Below are 20,501 nucleotides of genomic sequence, written 5' to 3'. Positions count from 1 at the left end.
TAGCTTTTTTTATTCTATTTTAGTGCATTTCTGTAATTAGATTAAAAAAAATGTCTGCCACTGAATCAGTCCTCCGGACCTGACCGACTCACTGGGATTTCTCCCAGTGGGTTCAATGGCCAATCCATCCTTGTAAGCACATCTTCTGAGGCCTTCTGAAAGTTGTTTGAACTGAGGAATAGATTTGATTATCCGGTCTTTCTTGAGAAGAACAGATATGTCCATAACCAGGCTTTGGATGCATTTACTTAATGGGCAAATCACCTGTAAAACTCCTACATCTAATCGTACATCCTTAAAGGAAATACCAATTTGCCAATTAGCTCTTGGAGAAGCTGTGAACACCAAGATTCATTTTGTATCAATGCACTGTGGATGCTTACTTGGTGTTCTCAATAAAAGCCGTGCATTAATAGTTTAGACTTTGTATGTCTGTAATTGTGACTCAGTGACCTTTTATGTGGTCTAATTATTGGACAGGACTGTTCCTTTGAATGTTAATTGACCTGACAATCATTCTGTGTAACAGATACAATGATCAGCCAACCAATAACCAAAAGTTCATTTAACAGCTGATCATTGACTTTCCACAATCATAAAGATGCCTGCTGATCATCTGTAGACCTATCCTTCTGAACAGGAAGATGTGCAGCCTGTGGGGACATACAATGGTACTGGTCAATCATTTTCCATAGCAGCGATTCTTGGATGTTAAAAAAAAGACCACCGATCGACATGCTTATAAGTTGACGCTCATTAAGTTGCACCAAGACAGACCACATTTTATTAGCAATCAATGTAAAAATGCAGGCAATTCTAAAGGGTTCACTTACTTTTTCTTGCAACTGTATATGAGGGAGGTTACACAGGTGCAAAATACTGATAACCAGTCACTCCTACACATATCCTATTCATGGGACAGTAGCTGCTTCGCATTATACAACCCCAATTCCGAAAAAGTTTGGCTGCTATGTAAAATATACATAAATGTAAAGAAAAAAAGGATGCAATGATTTGGAAATCTCATCTAACCATATTTTATCAACAATAGAACATAGAACGTATCAGAGGGGGAGGGAGACATTTTTTCATTTCATTTCAAAAAAATGTACACATTTAGAAATTAATGGCAGTAACACATCTTAAAAAAAGGCTGGGGCAGGGCCATGTCTACCATCCCTTCTTTTCACAACAGTCTGTTAACATGTGGGAAGTGAGGGACCAATTACTGAAGTTTTGGGGTCTTATCTTTTGTAGGATTCACAGCTATCTGTGTATGACTGTAGGTAGAGGGATAGTGGGTGGTCTTATCAGTGATTGACAGCCTTCCCTGTATGTACATTCATGTTCAGCTGCGAATTAGCAGAGATGTAAATGAATAGAATATATACTTTTATAGATAAAGATTCAGTAGAACTTGTATCAATCTGCTCAGCTCCTCCTACCCTGTAACAGGACGCATGCCGTTTGGACGGCATGTTCGAGCTGACAGACTTTGCCCTATGTGACCCAGCCCAATTTTTCAAACCTGACATATTTTACTTTATGTGGTAATAACTTTGGAATGCTATTACTTGTTTAAGTAATTCTCAGACAGTTTTTTATGACACATTATACTTTATATCATGGTAAATTTTGATTGGTATGTTTGTCTTAATTTAGGAAAAAATCCACATTTTCAAAAAGATTTGGAAAAAGTAGAATTGTCAAAAATTTCACAATTTCTGCTTGTAATACAGATAGGCATGCCACACAAAATAGTTAATAAATATCATTTACCATATGTCTACTTTATGTCAGTATCATTTTTTTAACTTTCCGTTTCAGTTTTGCAGATGTTACAAAGCTTATAAATATAGCATCAATTTTTCAAATTCGGATAAATATCCCCAAACTCATTTTTTTCACAGTCATCACATGGCTGGAGACCTTGCTGATTGTTCTCCAGGCCAAGCTTTGTAATCTCAGCTGTCATCAGACCCTAAAATAACAGAGTTTCAGCACAGTGGGGATTCTCTGCAAGCAGGTTTTAAAATGTGATCAACCAGGATTTAAATAGCCAGAAGATTCCCCCACTGGGATAAGATCGGGGGAGAGCTGGATGCCCCCCAAGTGTCCTGGTAACTTGGGGCCTTGCCTATAGCATGCCTTTAAGGCCGACTGCACGGATTAGCATTGCGGAATCTGGGGCGGGCGTCCGCCTCTGGATTTTGCAGCAAATACCTTCCATAGCATGCTATGGAAAATCGCTTTTTCCTACACACGAGTGTAAAGCATTTGCGATTTTCCGCTCGCATGTGTCTGTGATTGATGCATTGAGAGCTGACTCTGATTGGCTGAGCCAGTGCTCGAGAACCAATCAGAGCAATCTATTGCTGGAGACGGGGTTTTCAATACCCATTACTAGCAAGAGATGTTCTGTTGGTGCTGAAAACTGCACGGAAGCCTGTAGGAACGCTGGAGAGCAGCGGGAGGCGCCTGCTAGGTGAGTATTGCTTTTTTTTTCAGCTTCCTTGGCTGCGATTTCAGCCGTGCTGAAAATGTAGCCAAAACACTGGCAAAACGCACGCCAACGCCGCTGAAACTGCAGTATATGCTGCATTGAGAAACGCAGCGTTTTTGCAAACACCTATGTGAGGGAGGCCTTAGGGTTGATTAAAAAAAATGGGAAGTTTAAGATACTGTCAGACAAAGATAACTTTCACGATGAAATTAGTACACATCACAGGGAGCAGGTTTTTCTGTGGACGGCTGGTGATGCCATTGCTTGTCAACGATTCTACATGTATTAACTGTGCTGGTATCCATGCTGCACCTCAGCTCTAAACCTTTCTTACTCTACTTTTCCCACCAGGTCCAGTGAAGAAATGCTAGGAGCTTGACAGTTAAAATGGGAGAAGATATTACCTCTTATCAAGCATGTCCAGCCTATTCACACTCTAGAAGCTGTATAACCGGTATGTCCAAAAAACATCTTTACTTAAGGGGTTGTCCCAAGACAAATATTGTTTATAGTTACATCCAGGCCGTAATTATAAACATTTTTCTGTATTTACACTTTTAGTAACGTCATCTCGCTCCCTTATCACTTGCTCAACATCTCTTCTGGCATTGGAGAAGACGCAGCAGCTTCAGAAGCAGCTGCTCACGACACAAGGGAAAATTGAGTAGGTAGAACGATAACTGAAGTGGACACAGAATAGAAGCAGCAAGCATCACTATTTTGACAGTTCTCTGGGAATATCTGGAGATAGGAAAATTCTTTTAAATAAGTGTAAATGCAAAAAATGATCATAAATATGGACTGGATTTAACTATAAATATTTTTTGTTTAACAACCTATTAAAAGGAAATCTGTTGCTCATTACACACACACACACTCTTGTCTGCCTAAACTTTCAGGGCAAAATGAGGTTGGGTCTTGCCTATCTGAATAGCGCTTTTGTACTCTTAGTAATGCTTTATGGGGCATATTATCCTGAGATTAATTCATAGTACATATTTGAGTGAATATGTGAGCCGGAAAGGACAGTGCTTTTTGATGACTAACAAGGACAGAAACAACATGAGATGGAGACCGAAGAGATCTCTGTCTTGCATATTCATCCCAGTGGTTCTGTCCTGGTTTCTGCTCTGCATAAAAGATGGAAACCTGTACTGGATTCAAAAAATGCAATGTGAAACCAGTTTTATCCTGCCCTCTGAGGATCGTAAGAGGACTACTGCCCTTGCTTCCACTGTACAAGACACAAGTTAAAAAGAAGGGTCTACAAAACTGGAAGTGTTAGCCTGTTGGGAGTGATCTTGGTAAAAACCGCAATAGCTTAGGATTTTCATCTTCAAATAGATGATATACAGATGGCCGTGGAGGAGGTACTCAGGGTGAGGGGTTGGTGTCTTTTGGTATGCTTCATGCTACTCATGATTGAAGGGTGGTTTATGTCAGTGCTTCTCAAACTGTTAGACTGCCCTCTTGTTGTGGGTGAAGAGCAGCTGGGGAGGTCGTTTTGACAAAAGTGATTATATCCTGCACAGGCGTTCTCTGGCTGTACCAATCTCTGATTTAGCAGCAATTACTGCATCCTTTTATACAACCCCAATTCTAAAAAAGTTTGGACGCTGTGTAAAATGCAAATAAATGTAAAGAAAAAAAGAATGTAATGATTTGGAAATCTCGTCTAACCATAGTTTCTTCACAATAGAACTTAAAGCACATATGAGAAGGGGAAAAGGAGATATTTTTCCATTTCATTTAAAAAAAGTAACTCATTTAGAAATTGATGGCAGCAACACATCTCACAAAAGTTATAGGCAGGGCCATGTCTAGTATTGTGTAGCATCCACTCTTTTTTTACAATGGTCTGTAAACATCTACAAAGCTATTTTTCATTAGTACCACTCTTCAAGCCTTTTTACATAGTAACATAGTAACATAGTTCGTAAGGCTGAATGAAGACAATGTCCATCTAGTGCAGCCTGTTAGCCTCCTGTTTTGTTGATCCAGAGGAAGGCAAAAAACCCCAAGAGCAAGAAGCAATTAGCCCTTTTGGGGAAAAAAATTCCTCCCCGACTCCCTAATGGCAATCAGACTAATCCCTGGATCAACCCCTAATAGTTCCTACCTGCCTGTACACCCGGATTAACAATTAACCTAAGATTTATATCCTGTAATATCCTTCCTCTCCAGAAAGACATCAAGTCCCCTTTTAAACTCCTCTATGGATTTTGCCATCACTACGTCCTCCGGCAGAGAGTTCCACAGTCTAACTGCTCTTACAGTAAAGAATCCCCTTCTATGTTGGTGATGAAACCTGCTTTCCTCTAAACGTAGCGGATGCCCTCTTGTTACCGTCGTAGTCCTGGGTATAAACAGATCATGGGAGAGATCCTTGTATTGTCCCCTCATGTACTTATACATGGTTATTTGGTCGCCCCTTAACCTTCTTTTTTCTAGAGTAAATAGTCCCAATTTTGATAGCCTCTCTGGGTATTCTAGTCCCGTCATTCCATGTACTAGCTTAGTCGCTCTTCTTTGAACCCCCTCCAATACCGTAACATCTTTCCTGAGCAGCGGTGACCAGAACTGTACACAGTATTCCATGTGGGGCCTGACAAGTGCCTTATATAATGGAAGGATAATGTTCTTGTCCTTCGCCCCTATACCTCTTTTAATGCATCCCAAGACTTTATTTGCCTTTGCAGCAGCTGATTGGCATTGGTTACTCCAGTTTAGTCTACAATCCCCTAATACCCCCAGGTCTTTTTCCATATCACTTTTCCCTAGCAGTACCCTATTAAGTGTATATTGGTGACATCCATTTTTGTTGCCCATGTGCATAACCTTACATTTATCAACATTGAACTTCATTTGCCATTTTTCTGCCCAAGCCCCCAGCTTATCTAGGTCCATTTGTAGCCGTACATTGTCCTCCGTTGCATTAATTATATTGTATAATTTTGTGTCATCTGCAAATATTGAAATTTTGCTGTGCAGCCCCTCTATCAGGTCGTTGATAAATATATTAAACAGAATGGGGCCTAATACTGAGCCCTATGGTACCCCACTAGTGACGGTGGCCCAATCAGAGTACGAACCATTTATTACCACCCTCTGCTTTCTATCATTGAGTCAATTTTTTACCCAATTACACACGATTTCACCCAATCCGAGCTGTCTCATTTTTCAAAGGCTTTAGAGAAGTCCAGGTATACGAGATCAATATATTCTCCCAGGTCCAGCTTAGAGCTTACTTCATCGTAGAAACTGATCAGATTTGTCTGACATGAGCGACACTTCCTGAATCCATGCTGGTGAGGAGTTATTCCCTCGTTCTCCTTGAGGTGCTCATCGATGGCGTCTCTCAGAATCCCCTCGAAAATTGTTCCCGTTACTGAAGTGAGACTTACCGGCCTGTAGTTACCAGGCTCACTTTTGGTCCCCTTTTGTAAATTGGAACCACGTTGGCAATGCGTCAATCCAATGGTACAACACCGGTCTTGATAGTGTCTAGAAATATTAGGTATAGCGGCCTAGCTAACTCATCACTTAGTTCCCTTAGTACCCTTGGGTGTATTCCATCTGGGCCTGGCGATTTATCGATTTTAATCTTCTTTAATCGGTTCCGCACTTCCCCTTGCGTTAGGTATGACATATTTTGCGAGGGGTTTATTTTATTCCCCTGTATCTTGTGTGGCATTTCCTTTTCGTTTGTGAATACGCTTGAAATGAAACTATTTAATAGATTTGCCTTCCCTCCATCATCATCAATGATTTCCCCTGCATTATTTGTTAAAGGGCCAGTGCTCTCCCTGCAAATCCTTTTGCTGTTAATATAGTTGAAAAATAGTTTAGGTATGTTTTTGCTCTCTTTGGCGATCCATCTTTCCGCCTCCTCCTTGGCAATTTTGATCCTATCTTTGCATATTTTGTTTTTTTACCCTGTACGATTTTAGTGCTTCTTCGCTGCCTTCTTGCTTCAGTAGTTTGAACGCTTTCTTTTTTTCGTTTATTGCCCCTCTAACCGTCTTGTCGAGCCACATTGGTTTCCTTTTAGTTGAGATTCTTTTATTTTTAAAGGGAATGAACTGCTCACATGAGGTGATTAGGATCCTTTTGAACTTTTCCCATCTCTCCTCTGTACTGATATTTTTGAGGATGTTGTCCCAATTAATGTTACCGATTGTAGTTCTAAGCTCATCAAATTTTGCTTTACTAAAGTTTAGTTTATTTGTCACTCCCTGATAAGGCTTCTTATTGAATGACAGCTGGAAGTTAATTATATTGTGGTCACTGTTCCCCAAGTTCCCCTCAACCTGTACCTTCTTTATTCGGTCTGGTTTGTTAGTTAGTACTAAGTCCAGAGTGGTCCTCCCTCTCGTTGGTTCCTGCACAAGTTGGTTCAGATAATTATCTTTAATTACTCTCAACAACTTATGACCCCTGTGAGATTTGCAGGTCTCATTTTCCCATATTATATCCGGATAATTAAAGTCCCCCATGATAATTACTTTGTTGCGGTTTGACACTTCTATCTGCCTTAGTAAGTTTTCTATTTCTTCTGCTACTTTTGGTGGTCTATAGAAGACCCTTATCAAGATTTTGTTCTTTTCTTTCTCCCTTTATTTCTACCCACAGAGATTCCACCTGTTCGTCTCGTACCCCTATATCCTCCCGTAGTCTCGGCTTTAAGTTTGATTTGACATACAGACATACCCCTCCCCCTTTCTGGTTCCTTAAGTCTCTTCTGAAGAGATTGTACCCCTGTAAATTCGCCGCCCAATTGCACTTTTAGTTACCCTTGTCCCAGTTTTTGTTAGATGTGTTGCTGCCATCAATTTCTAAATGAACTAATTTTTTTATTTTATGAAATAGAAAAATGTCTCCCTCCCCTTCTATGTTCTGTTGTCAATAAAATATGGTTAGGTGAGATTTCCAAATTATTGCATTCTTTTTTTCTTTACATTTTACACAGCTTCCCAACTTTTTGGGAATTAAGGTTGTACTTTTTGAAAAGTTCTGTTGGGTCCATGAGAAAATATCTAAATTGATATCATTTTAAAAGATTTTGCCATGCATGGTGAGGCTCTTGTAAAAAATAGATTGAGAATCTATGATCTAATGTCAAGGGGCAATACCAGACCACTTTCTGTGGTTTTCTTTCGTTGTATCAACACAAAAACTGAATGTGTTACATAAGATTGACAAAGATACAGTTCCATTATGATATGCACCACACAAATCTGTTATCATCATTTCTCCCATGTGGCAGTGAAAACAGACTTTGTTCTTACAACTGATGTCATGACAAGAGGCACTTGTGGGGGAATAGTGATTTCTATTTGCAGTTCCTTTACCCGGCATACAAGGAAACACATGACTTTTAGAGGAAGTGGTCTTTTAGCAACTCTTTAATCCTCATGAGATTCTCAGCATCTTAGATGGCATGTTGTACAGTATGCTATGTGATTCCACCACTGTCAGTATTTTGTGATCGTTTTAAAACCACATATTTTGCTGTTCGTATCCCCATTTTCTGGCACATGCACCAGGGATAGAAAACTACACTGCTTAAAAATATTAAATGAAAACTTAAACCACACATAGGATCCCGCTAAACAAAAGATTCAAGTTAACTCTTTCATGTCTGTTACGTGCTCAGTGTAAACCTGTTTTCATCTATAAAAAGAACAGGGTGCCTATGGCAGACCTGGCAATTCTGAACTTCTCTGGTGAATGCCAATCCAGCTGCACAGTGCTGGGCTATGAAAAAAGATCCCACTACAGGCCATCAGCCCTCATGCCATCCTCATAGAGTCCGTTATTGACAGTGTGGTCAGAAACATGCAGACCAGTAATCTGCTGGAGATCATTTTGTAGGGTTCTGGCACCTACTCACACAAAAGAACAGCTACTGGTCCAGGTGGATTTCCTTTTAGGGACCTGTCCAGCTCTTCTTGTGTAGCAGCTAGAGATGAGCGAGCACCAAAATGCTCGGGTGCTCGTTACTCGGGACGAAATTTTCGCGATGCTCGAGGGTTCGTTTCAAGTAACGAACCCCATTGCAGTCAATGGGCGACCCGAGCATTTTTGTATATCGCCGATGCTCGCTAAGGTTTTCATTTGTGAAAATCTGGGCAATTCAAGAAAGTGATGGGAACGACACAGCAACGGATAGGGCAGGCGAGGGGCTACATGTTGGGCTGCATCTCAAGTTCCCAGGTCCCACTATTAAGCCACAATAGCGGCAAGAGTGCGCCCCCCCCCCCCCCCCACTGTCAGCATAAAGATCGTTCTCCTCTGCCATAGCTGTAACTGCTGTGGCAGAGAAGAACGATGTTTGCCCATTGAATTCAATGGAGCCAGCAATACAGCAGGTTCCACTGAAAGCAATGGGCTGCCGGCGATCGCGGGATGAATTGTCGGGAAGGGCTTAAATATATAAGCCCTTCCCTGCAATTCATCCAGAAATGTGTTACAATAAAAATATATACCGGCGTATAAGGCGACGGGGCGTATAAGACGACCCCCCAACTGTCACCTTATACGCCAGGAATACAGTGGAGCAAAGAATAAAAATCATTACTCACTTCTCCTGGTGTTCTGCCCCGCTGTTGCAGGCTGTCGCTCCCTCCTGGTCCCCGGCAGAGCATTGCTTTCTGGACGCAGTGGTTGAAATCCCCGCCTCCAGAAACACACGTGCCTTCAGCCAATCACAGCTATTCAATGACATCATTGTCATTGGCTGTGATTGGCTGAAGGCACGTGTGTTTCTGGAGGCGGGGATTTAAAGCCCTTCGTAGAGAAAGCAATGCTCTGCCGGGAACCAGGAGGGAGCGACAGCCTGCAGCAGCGGCGCAGAACACCAGGAGAAGTGAGTAATGATTTTTATTCTTTGCTCCACTGTATTCCCGGCGTATAAGGTGACAGTTGGGGGGTCGTCTTATACGCCCCATCGCCTTATACACCGGTATATATTTTTATTGTAACACATTTCTGGATGAATTGCAGGGAAGGGCTTATATATTTAAGCCCTTCCCGACAATTCATCCCGCGATCGCCGGCAGCCCATTGCTTTCAGTGGAACCTGCTGTATTGCTGGCTCCATTTAATTCAATGGGCAAACATCGTTCTTCTCTGCCACAGCTGTTACAGCTGTGGCAGAGAAGAATGATTTGTCTTCTATATGTTCTCAATGGGGTCAGCGCTGCTGCCGCCGGCCCCATTGAGCGCATATAGAGAAGAGAACAGAAATCGCAAATCGCACATAGGTGCGATCTGCGATTTCTATGGCCTAAGAAGGACCGTTGGGGTTTTTGAAGCCTAAAATCACTCCTAACACTCTCCCTATAGCAGCTCCGGCCTCAACAACACTTTCCCTAAACTATGTCAGAATGCATCTGTGGCGAGCCGCGGGAGGGGCAGATTTTAATACTCAGGTGACACCTAATCTCGCCAGCCACTCACTGCAGGGGGGTGGTATAGGGCTTGAACGTTGCAGGGGGAAGTTGTAATGCCTTCCCTGTCTTTCTATTGGCCAGAAAAGCGCGCAAATTTGTCAGGGAAGAAAATGAAAGTAACCCGAGCACCTAGTGGTACTCGTTACGAGTAACGAGCATCTCGAACACCCTAATACTCGAACGAGTATCAAGCTCGGACGAGTATGCTCGCTCATCTCTAGTAGCAGCCCATGTCCTAGTATCTCCTCCATGCTCTTGAGACTGTTCTGGAAGACATAATCTTTCTTGTGATACCATGTATAAATGTGCCATCTTGGAGCAGGAGGACTACCTAGCCAACCTGATTAGCATGTAGGTACCCGCTCATGCTATCAGTAGTGAGAAGGACACTCGCAAAACTAGAGAAGAACTAGAGAAAAATAATTTAGGAAATGATACATGAGATGCAAGGGGATAAAATGAGCCCCTCACTAAATATCACCTGCCTAACGCAGGAGGAATTGCAGAGCTGGCTAAAAAAAAGATTAAAATCTACAAACCCAGGCCAGATGGAATACACTCAAGGGTTCTAAGGGAACTGACTAAAATGATAGACAGACCGCTATTTCTTATATTTAGGTTTATGGACTCTATTGAGACCTGGGTTTTACCACTGGATTGGCGGGCGCATTGCCAATGTGGTTCCAATATACAAAAAGGAGTCAAGAATAGAGCCTGGTAACTACAGGCCGGTAAGTCTCTCTTCAATAATTAGAAAAATATTCAAAAGGTTTCCGAGAGACGCCATCATGCAATACCTCAAGGAAAACAATAGTAAAACTCCTCATCAGCATGGGTTCATGAGGTGTCGATCATGTCAGACCAATGTGATCAGCTTCTACAATGAAGTAAGTTCTAGGCTGGACCTGGGAGAGTCTATTGATCTTGTATATCTGGGTTTTTCTTAAGCATTTGACAAAGTGCGACATAATAGGCTGATATATAAAATGAGACAGCTTGGTTGGGGCGAAAACGTGTGTAGCTGGGTAAAGAACTGGCTTGGAAATAGAAAGCAGAGGGTGGTAATAAATATGATTGAGCCACCGTTGCTAGTGTGTGTGTGGGGGGGGGGGGGTACAGGGTTCAGTATTGGGCCCCATTCTGTTCAATATATTTATCAATTACCTGATAGAGAGACTGCAAAGTAAAATATTGATATTTGCATACCACTTACTCTCTTTGAACGGCATGGTAACATTCCCCTCCCCTCAGGAAAAATATGACCTACCGCCGTCCGAAATATTTCATTACCTACAACTTAAGAATTTTGTATCCTCTTTTCCCGAAATACAAACTCTTCATTAATTATAATTCCCTTTGAAACATTCTGTCTTAAATACCAGTGAGCAAAAGGCCTCATCTTACAAATTTACTCAAGGCTAATAAATACCCCGTACCACACACAACTACCATACGTATCTAGATGACAACAAGATATAGGTAATACCTTAGAGGAGGACGACCAACTGTGGTGCCCGGAATGTTGGAAACCTCATAAAAGTTCTACTGTGTTGGTATTTAGTTCTCACTAGAATAGCATATGCGATTCCTGGCTACTCCAGAAATTTGCTTCCGGGGTTGCTCCTCCCCAGGAGACTTGTTCCACATATAGTGGCCCTTCCCTCGAGTTAAAAGACTCTGGATTAGGACATATTCCCTAGTTTTTTAGTAACCTATCATAACCTGAGAAAAAACCCATGGGAAGCTCTGTTAAATAAAATCGAGAATATACCCCCACCCTCCAGAAAACTAATCTTGTTCTTCTTTTTAGCCACAAAACAAACTATTGCTCAATCTTGGCGTAAGGCTCCCTTGGACTTCTCTGAGGTTAAGCGCCGTATAAACTGGTATCTAGTCAATGAAAAACTAACATTGATAATAGAAGACAGGTATGATAGCTTCCAGAGTATTTGGACCCCATGGATAGATTATGCCCTACCTGCAATGGAGGTTGGCCCAACAACTCCGCTATAACTCCAATACCCAAAATATAGTCTTACAGCTCCTCCCTCCCCTTTTGGGTCGTCACCCCAAGAGAGAAGAATCCCTCTCCCCCCAAAACATCCCCTCCTCCCTCTGACCAGGCCATTGTTACCAGGGAGTTGCTACTACCAGAAATACAGCAATGAAAGGCGGAGAAAACTCTGGTTATACAGGAACACCAAACTATTGTTTATCAAACCAGATCAAATATTGCTATGCGATATCTCATTTATCATACGCCAAAATAAATTTCAATAAAAAGTATTGTTTAAAAAAAAAATATATATATATATATATATATATCTCAATATTTGCAGACGATACAAAATTATACTTACTAAGATAATAAATACAACACAGGACAATCTACGGCTGCAAATGGACATACATACGTTGGGGGCTTTAGGTAGAAAAATGGCAAATGACGTTCAACATTGATAAATATAAGGTCATGCACATGGTAAGGAGAAATGGATGTCACCAATATACACTAAATGGGGTACTGATAGGGAAAAATGAGATGGAAAAAGACCTGAGGGTACTAGTTGATTATAGACTCAACTAGAGCAATCAATGCCAGTCAGCTGCTGCAAAGGCAAATAATGTTTGGGGGTGCATTAAAAGAGGTATAGGGGCGAGGGACGAGAACATTATTCTTCCACTATACAAGGCCCTTGTCAGGCCCACATGGAATACTGTGTATAGTTCTGGATGCCAGTACTCATGAAAGACATTGAAGTGCTTGAAGGGGTTCAAAGAAGGGCAACTAAATTAATAAACAGAATGAGAGGACTAGAATACCCAGAGAGGCTATCAAAATTGGGATTATTCACCCTGGAAAAAGACAGTTAAGGGGCGACCAAATAACTATGTATAAATACATTAGGGGACAATACAAGGATCTCTCACATGATCTGTTTATACCCAGGACTGCGACGGTAACAAGAGGGCATCCGCTACGTTTAGAGGAAAGAAGGTTTCATCACCAACACAGAAGGGGATTATTTTCTGTAAGAGCAGTCATACTGTGGAACTCTCTGCCTGAGGACGTGGTGAAGGCAAAATCGATAGAGGAGTTTAAGAGGGGACTAGATGTCTTTTTAAACCACTACAACATTACAGGATATAGGCAATAAATAACCCGAAGGGCTGTTGATCTGGGGACTTGGAGTCAGGTAGGAACTCTTCTAATGTTGATCCAGGAATTATTCTGACTGCCACTATGGAGTCGGGAAGGAATGTTTTCCCCCAAAATGCAGTAAATTGGCTTCTTCCTTATTGTGTTTTTTTTTTTTTTTTGCCTTCCTCTGGATCAACAAGGATGGGGGGGGGGGGAAGTTGAGGGTGGACAGACTGATATGCCTGAAGTATAAGTGGCTTACGGTTATACTGTGATGCTTAAGGGTGCCTTCACAAATTGTGTAAATGCTGCAGGCATTCTTCAGCAGAAAACCCACAGTTAATCCTCACCTAAATTATGTGGATTTTGTTGCAGCTTTGCCGCAGATTTTAAGCCTTCTATTTTGAAGCTTGACATCCATAGTAAGAATCCGCACCATTAATAGGCATGCTGTTGATTTAGAATCCATAGCAGTGTATTTGAAATATGGTGCAGAATCTGAGCTGGTATTTCCTGTAAATTTTACTGTAAATGCGGCAGAATTTTCACTCAAAAATCTGTGTCGGAAAGCCTACAGCGTTTACACAATTCATAAAGGTGCCCTGAGAATTCCCTTAATTTTTTTTGAGCAGGGTAATTAGTTAACCAATTTTCACAGAATAGAATGCCATATGTCCATATATGAACACACATATTCAAATAATACACACTATATGGATGTTGAATTGAGCTTTAGAACTTTTATAACAATTAATTTCTTTCCTTAGTTATAAAGTCGGCATCGCTAGCAAATACATTAACCACTTCTCACGGCAGCCATTTTTTCACCTGACGCAGCCCTATTTTTCAAATTTAACCTGTGTCACTTCATATGGCATTAAGTTTGTAATGCTTTTACTTATCCAAGTGAATCTGCAACTTTTTGCGACATTGGACTTTATTATAGTATATTTTGTGTGATGTGTTTTATGTTTATTAAAAAAAAATCTGAAAATATTTGAAAAAATTAGCAAGTTTCAAATTTTCCTGCTTATAAGGCAGATATATCACACAAAATCGGTAACATTACCATATGTCCATTTTATGTTGGCATCATTTTGTGCAGGCAACTTATTTTTTCAAAGGGACCAGTTCAGTTCTGAATTGGCTATGAGTATAGATGAGCGAGTATACTCGCTAAAGGCAATTGCTCGAGCGAGCATTGCCTTTAGCGAGTATCTCCCCTGCTCGAGACTGCAGGTTTGGGTGCCGGCAGCGGGCACGGAGCTGCGGGGGAGAGCGAGGCGGAAAGGAGGGGAGATCTCTCTCTCCCTCTCTGCCCCCCGCTCCCTCCTGCTGACAGCCGCTACTCACCGCTCCCCTGCGCCGGCACCCAAACCTTCAGTCTCGAGCGGGGGAGATACTCGCTAAATGCAATACTCGCTCGAGCAATTGCCTTTAGCGAGTATACTCGCTCATCTCTAGCTATGAGGGATCTAAATATTAGATACCTGTAGAAATCAACCCATTTTACATACTACACCCCTCAAAGTGTTCAAGATAACATTTATAAAGTCTGTTAACCCTTTAGGTGTTTTACAAGATTTAAGCAAAGTGGTGGTGGTAAATTTGAAATTTTTTTTGCAGATTTTCAAATGTAAAATAATCTTTTTCCTGAACCCAGCAAGAGTTAACATAAAAATAAACAATCTCAGCATTAATTACACTGGATCTGCAGTTTTTAGAAATACCCTACATGTGGCCCTAATGTGCAACATAACGCAAACACAGTCCTCAGAAATAAAGGAGGACCTTACAGAGTTTGAGGCCCTATTATTAGGATTTTTTAGGTAGTATTCAGGTTTGCAGAGGTGCCAAGATGCAGGACACAAAAGGCTGCATTTTGGAAAATCCATTCCTAAGTTATCTAGGGGTGTAGTGAGCATCTTGTGCCCACAGGTGTTTTGTAGAAGATATTAGGACAGGTGGAATTTTCAATAAATCAACTAGCGGGCCCCCTAACCCCATGAGCAGAATGTCTAGCCCCTCCCACTCTGTTTTACTGTCCTGTGTGGACTAGGACAAGTGGTTTGTTACCTGGTTGCTTACTGCTATTTTTTCCTTGCATTAACCCTATACTGGGTTTACAGCAGACTGCTATTGTGTGCTTAGGTTGTTGCACCTGTACTTTTGCTCTCTAAGCAGTCAATTGTTGCATCCTTCAGGATGTCATACAGAGGCACCCATAGTTTCAGCATTTAAAGTATTTTCCTTAAACAGGAGGAATCCACTCTTGTTTTTGTGCACAACCTTATTCTTAAAAACACCTCTCAGTTTGAGGAGGTTTCCTTAGTTATCTGTGCTGTAGGTGAAGCTTCACCGCTCCTAGGCTCCAGTTCACACTATTCTGAGCATGGTGCTGCCCTGCCTCTGAGCACAGCCTGCTCTTCATTGCACACTTATTTATCCTGGATTATCTGTACTCATGTGACTCAAGTTATGTATAAATCCCTAATGGATGTCTTTGTTGTTGGATGTTTTCAGCAGGTTCTGGCAACATAGATTTTGGTGGAAGGAAAGCAACTTCCAAATAGACGCACTTTGCTGCAAGGACTGCGATATCCATTTATCTGATAGAATACATAGCTACGTGCAGTACTGTCACTTTGTGACCCTGCTGGTTAACCATCACTGCAAGAGAGTTTAAATTAAAAAATCCACGCTGAGATAAAAGAGAAAGTATCATCAATTGCCGAAAATTGGTGAAGTCGATCTGTTAATATGATCAAGAAGTTGACCCAGGGAAAGTTCCTGTCTCCACCTTCTGGGAGCCTAGTGCCTTCATAGTGGCTAAAGCTTTGAAAAAAAAAAAGCCATGATGGCTAGAGAGAAAGTTCCTATGAAGGGACCAATTCATGCTAAACATCCAGATTTCCTATTGGATTTCCCTGTCTTCAAAGATTCAAGCCTGACAAATACATCCTAAAGAGCCCTCCTCCAAAAGTTGAAATGGCTACTAACTGCTGGCCAGGCATACTGTAATACCTGCTCTGACAGTGCAGTGAATCCTAGGCACTTGGAGTTTTGACCTAAGGGTACAGTTAAAAGGGACTACTCTGAGGCTAGTGGCCATGGACGTTGGAACCCATTAAGGTTTGTGTAGCACTTCACCTAGCCCTCAAAATGGCGGCTGTTGCCACCTATGACGCGTTCTGGAGGTACTAAGCCATAACAAGTAGCATGGTTGCCGAAGTGGATACCTATTGCTGTAGCACCAGACTTCCAAGCGCTGACATCAGAGAGGGAATGCTAGCTCTCAGCAGGTAAAGTTGACAGCCAAGTCTATCACAAATAAAGGTGTCCTCCAGACATGAAAGTCATCCTCAGAGGTCCAGCTAGATAATGCTGAGTCAAAATTAGAGAGGCACCAGGAGGCTACAAAGTCCCTAAGCATGGCAATTCAGGATGACTAGGCCATTAAAAATTTGCATTGAGGTCACGATCTGCCCTGAAGGCATAAATTGAAAATTCACTTCAGATACTTAGAAAAAGAGGTCTAATGCTGGGAAGCTACCTCCCAAATCTCTTCTGAGCTGGTGAAGTATGACCTCTAATACCTGGGTTCTATATATCACCCTGTAATATGTGTCATCTTGAAGACTTTCGTCTACAATTCCAGAAATTAAGGTCCTGGAGGAGCTCCCTACTCCACAGTGAGGGACATGGGTTTTCTCCCATAATTCTAGCCCCTATGCATTCAGGCATAGGGAGCTCAAGTACTGCCGTTGGTTTCCTTAACTACTGCTCCAGGAAGCTGAAATTCAGACTGAAGACAATGAGATCCATCAGTTTTAAAAGCAAGGATATTTGACCTTTCTGAACAGAAAGGATGCCTCACAGAAAATCACTAAGAATAACTGTGCAGCTCAAACACAGTATCAAGTACCTGCAATTCACATCTCATCATTTCAGGATCTTCCCAGCACCTCACGCCTTTACGTAAGGTGGTTGCCACCATACCTGCCTCTAAGTATACAGGCAATATTTATGGTTTCATACCTGGACAATGAGCTAATAAATGCCATCTTCAGACTACTGTCCAGTAATTCCAACAGTTGAATTGGAGATCAGACTGGGGAAAACTCTGACACCAAGAACAAAGATGTTCTTAGACTTTGTCATGAATTCCCAGGAGATATTTCACTGCCTTCGTCTGTTTATAGGCAAATATCTTATTTCTTATGTAAACAGCCGCAGAGACAGCTCCTTGAAATATCCTGAGCCTACAGAAGTACAATCCTGAGGGGTTTAACATTTGATGCAGGCTGCCGTCTCTGGAAATCTCTGAGTCAAATGACCTTTGATCCAGTCACCTTGGATCCTGTTGATTACTAATATGTCTCAACTAGGCCGAGTAGTACATCTAGAGGACTACACCGTCCACGTTTCTTGGAGAATCCTATATCCTTAGAGCTTAAAGAACTTAAGAGCCATACAATATGCTCTTTTCACCCACTCTGCAGAAGGAATAGTCCATATAAAGCAAACAAAAGCAGGGTGGCACCTGACCAAAGCCCCTTGAAGGAAGTGGAAAGGATCATTACATGTACAGCGCTGAACCTACCTCATCTATCTGCTGACTAAACGCCCATTTAGACACAACGATTATCGCTCAAAAGCTGTCTTTTGAGCGATAATTGTTGTGTGTAACTGCACACACATCGTGCAGTTTTCGTTATCCCGTCGCTCATTGTCTTTCAGCATGCTGAAAGACAACGATTAGAGTTATGAGGGATTCACAGCGGGATACAGCTGATACCATTGTTTCAGCTGTATCCCGCTCCCTGATAACAGGTTGAGTATGAAGAACAGAGCAGTCCAGCTCAGCTCAGCTGTATAACAGCCAGGCGCTCTGTGGAGAAAAAACCTGGATGCAGAAGGCATCCTCCGCTCCGAATGCTCGGCTGTATAACAGCCAGGTTCTCGGAGCGGCGGAACAGCTGTATACAGAAGACAAGCGGGGACAACCCGCTTGTCTTCTGCATCCTCCGCACCGAGCGCCGGGCTGTATAACAGCCAGGCGCTCGGAGCAGAAGAACAGTTGGATGCAGAAGACAAGCGGGGACACCTTGCTTGTCTTCTGCATCCTCCGCTGGCAGCACAAGGTGATCGCTCATCTTGCGCTGTAAATGACACAACAATGATCGCTCAAAAGTCGCTTGAGCGTCATCTTTTGACCGATTATCATTGCGTCTAAACCAGCCTTTAAGTTAAAGTCTAAACAATCCCAAGAGCTTCAAGCAAATCACCAAGATGTGTGGAATATCAGAGATTGATCTCATGGTGATCATATTTAATGCCAAGCTGATGAGATTCCTTATCAAGAGGCCAAACCCCCTGCCAGCAGATGTCTGTCCATCTCTTGGAGGTTCAGGCTGGCCTATATTATGCCCCCAGTTTCCTTGATACCAAGGATATTGATGCAAAATCAGCTAAGACTATGTCCCAGTAATATACAAATAAATAAGCGGCAGCATCAATGGTGCAATAATAGTTCATCCATGAGACGTTATGACGTAAGAAGAATAAAAGATCCCGTGGAAGAAATATTATTGCACCATTGATGCTGCCGCTTCTTTATTTGTATATTGGACTTTTCTGGGATTTGGGTCTGATTTCTTGTGGCACATATCTATTCCACTCCACCCAAGTTTGGGGCACTGGTGAGTGCAGCTGACAGGTATTTGTTTGGAGTTTATACTATGTCCCAGTAATAGGCATCCTACTATACTGACCAAAAAGGTCATCGTTCAGTCATATAGATAAATCAAAGATATTATTGGAGACATCCCCCAGGACAGAACCTGGTATCTCAAGACACTCAAATCTGCCAGGACTGTGGAAATTAAACCTTACAGTCTGACGTTTGACCAGCCTCTCTTATCATCCAGAGAGCTTTTGTGATGCAGTCATAAAGACCTTGTCACGGTCCAGGTCTAAATCCACCAGCACATACGATCTTTACAAAAAGAGGTCCTGTGCATTTGGAACCATAATTCAAGGGGGTTGGGGGGGAAAAAACTTCTGTAGCTGAAAGCTTGTTGCTTCTTTAAATGGAGGAGCCAGCTCGTAGATGACAAGTCTACGATTCCACCTCATTAGATCCTGTTGACTACTAGTGCATCCCAACTACGTTTGGGAGCCTATCTAGACAAATTTCCAGTGCAAGGCACTTGGAATATGGAGGAGAAGTCTTTGATATCCAATCTTTGTGAACTCAAGAGCTTTTTCCAGAGCCCTCTAAACTTTGACAGCTTCCACTGTGATCTAGGGAGCAAAGTAAAAATAAATAAAATGACATTTGTCCTGTAGATCATCAAACATGTAGGCACTCAATTTCAACCTCTACTAAAGGAAGTGGAATGATCTTGTTAGGGATAGAGTGGAGAATCCTGAAATGGGCTGCAAAAATGAGACCTACTATCTTCATGCTATAGCTTAATGGATTTTAGCATTGTATTAGGAGATGCCTAAAAGAATGCGCAAGAATGAAACCTAGCATCTTTAGACATATCTAAATAGGTCTAAGCTCTAGAAACCAAGGTGAGGGGGAGCCTAATAAGATTTGCCTATCCTAAGACCTATAGCAAAACAGATTTTAGCCCTAGAGGCAATGGTTAAAAGGATCCTGAAAACTGTCCTAAATAGGAACATCCATTCTCAGATCTATGGCAAAATAAGTCCTGGCCCTAGAAACCTTAACAAAACAGACCCGAAGGCCCAATGTCCACGGGCGATTCTGGTTTGCGGAATCCACGCTGGAAGGTTCAAAAATCAAGCCACCCCTAGGAATACATGGGTGTTTGCAAATGAAATAAAGCATGCAGATTTGATTTGCAGACCTTTTGCCTAGGGAAAAAAAATCACAGCATGCTCCATTTCATGACGGATGGCTTTCATTGAAGTCTATGGAAGCTGTCTGATCCATGGTCCGTATGCAATTGAAATGCAGAAGGTCTGCGGGAAAGCAGGAGTTGGAAAAAAAAACAAAAACAAAAAACTCCACTGCGCATGAGCAGCGGCGCGCGGGCTGGCGCTTCCGCACACATTCGCAGGGAGGAAAATTATGACCCAGACGGGCAAGTAGAAGACCCGCAGGGTCCCGCATGCGGAATCTGATCCGCCCGTGGACATGAGACCTAAGAGGGGTCTACATCATGAGATCTACCATCATCTGACCAGTGACAAAAAACTTAAGTTTTAGTCCTAAAAACCGGTAAACATATATATAAAATTATCCTCGAGTTACATTCTCTTGGCCATAACATCTACTAAATTTATAAGAGTTTCAAGCTGTCATCTGTGCATTCATACAATACATTCCTCTCAGACAGGGTCTTGCTGAAGCTACTGCCAAGGTTCC

General features: G+C 42.0%; 1 long non-coding RNA gene across 4 annotated transcripts in view; it reads left to right on the top strand.

Moving 5' to 3' along the window:
* Positions 1–20,501, top strand: part of LOC136620915 (uncharacterized) — a 756,434-nt gene that overhangs the window by 602,955 nt on the left and 132,978 nt on the right. For all 4 annotated transcript variants that reach the window (XR_010791190.1, XR_010791191.1, XR_010791189.1 and 1 more), the window contains one exon: positions 2,855–2,957. This is a non-coding gene — a long non-coding RNA (uncharacterized lncRNA). The remainder of the gene's footprint in view (positions 1–2,854; positions 2,958–20,501) is intronic.

This window comes from Eleutherodactylus coqui, chromosome 3 (genome assembly GCF_035609145.1).
Source record: "Eleutherodactylus coqui strain aEleCoq1 chromosome 3, aEleCoq1.hap1, whole genome shotgun sequence".
NCBI classification, from domain to species: Eukaryota; Metazoa; Chordata; class Amphibia; order Anura; family Eleutherodactylidae; genus Eleutherodactylus; species Eleutherodactylus coqui.
This window is presented reverse-complemented; position numbering and strand designations above follow the sequence as displayed.